This window comes from Triticum aestivum, chromosome 1B (genome assembly GCF_018294505.1).
Source record: "Triticum aestivum cultivar Chinese Spring chromosome 1B, IWGSC CS RefSeq v2.1, whole genome shotgun sequence".
Classification (NCBI taxonomy): Eukaryota; Viridiplantae; Streptophyta; class Magnoliopsida; order Poales; family Poaceae; genus Triticum; species Triticum aestivum.
This window is the reverse complement of record NC_057795.1, coordinates 4,518,789-4,520,130: the sequence shown is the minus strand read 5'-3', so window position 1 is coordinate 4,520,130 and position 1,342 is coordinate 4,518,789.

The following is a 1,342-nucleotide window of genomic DNA, read 5'->3' as shown; positions in this document are numbered from 1 at the left end:
CGATTGGATCTGGCTCGACGACAAAGGAGCTTACCCTTTAACAGAGCAAGACTTCTGCGCAAACGATCAACCTTTATCGATTAGATCTGGCTCAGATGGAAGAGCTTACCTTTGGCAGAGCGAGACTTCTACACAAAAGATCAACCTTCCTCTATTGGATCTGGCTCGGCGATGAAGAAGCTTGCGCTTTGGCAGAGCGAGATTTTCTGCGCAAACGACCAACCTTCCCCATCTGGATCTGACTCAGTGACGGAGGAGCTTTCCCTTTGACATAGCAAGATTTTCTGCGCAAACAATCAATCTTCCTGGATTGGATCTAGCTCGGTGATGGAGGAGATTGCCCTTTTGTAGAGCAAGAATTCAGAGCAAATGATCAACCTTCATCAATTAGATCTGGTTCAACGATGGAGGAGCTTGCTCTTTGGTGGAGCGACACACATATGCCATCCTTGCTACATGGATGGTTTTACATCTCAAACGGCGGCGATGGTGCCGAGGGAGGGATGAGATTTTGTATAGGTTTTCGTAGGTGGGGTAGGAGCGGTGCGGGTTTCTTTTGGGATCCATATGGTTTGCTTCATTGCTTTCCTCCTTCCTCCTATTTGTAGCCTCATCGCATTCGCCGTAAGAAAGAAAGAAGCAGGTTGGTAGGGCCCATTTGCCAGTGGTAACGTGTACCATTCTGGATTGAAATTGGTTGCTCCTACACGTGTCGCATGCATAGATGCCCTTCCACTCACGAGGAATGGGGCTATGTGGGACCCATGTGTCGGTGACGTGAGAGTACAACTTGTGCGTGGAGCTGATGTTTGAGACATTTGGGAGAAGGTGGTAAAAATTTGTGTCAACGGATGACATTGCACGCCTTCCTGACAAGGCATGTCCACTACACATATTCATTTTATGGCATTTACATAATCAACTGACCCTTCTCAACTACATCTCACATGTTTCTCCCAAGTAGTCATGTGTAGTGAGTTTTATCCTCGTTCTTTCCCTTTCATGCATGTTTCAATCAACATTATAAATCAATCATCATGGATCATTGTCCATGTCATGTGTTTCTTCTGCTTCAAACACAAACAATTGAAAATACCCTCCACGCACTCATGTTCGGGTTGGATTGCGCGGTAGAAAGTGTCATTTCCTCTTTCCCGGAGTTTTGCCATAAGTGCATGACATCCCCTCTCCATTGTATCCTCCACATCGACAGTGTGATCATCTGGTGTAACATCATTATTTATTCCCACTGGTTGCACGAGCAAGCCTTCGACTTGCCCCGTATATCATATTCCATGTTTTCGGAAAATCCATGTGACCTAGTTGGATGTTGTGATATGTT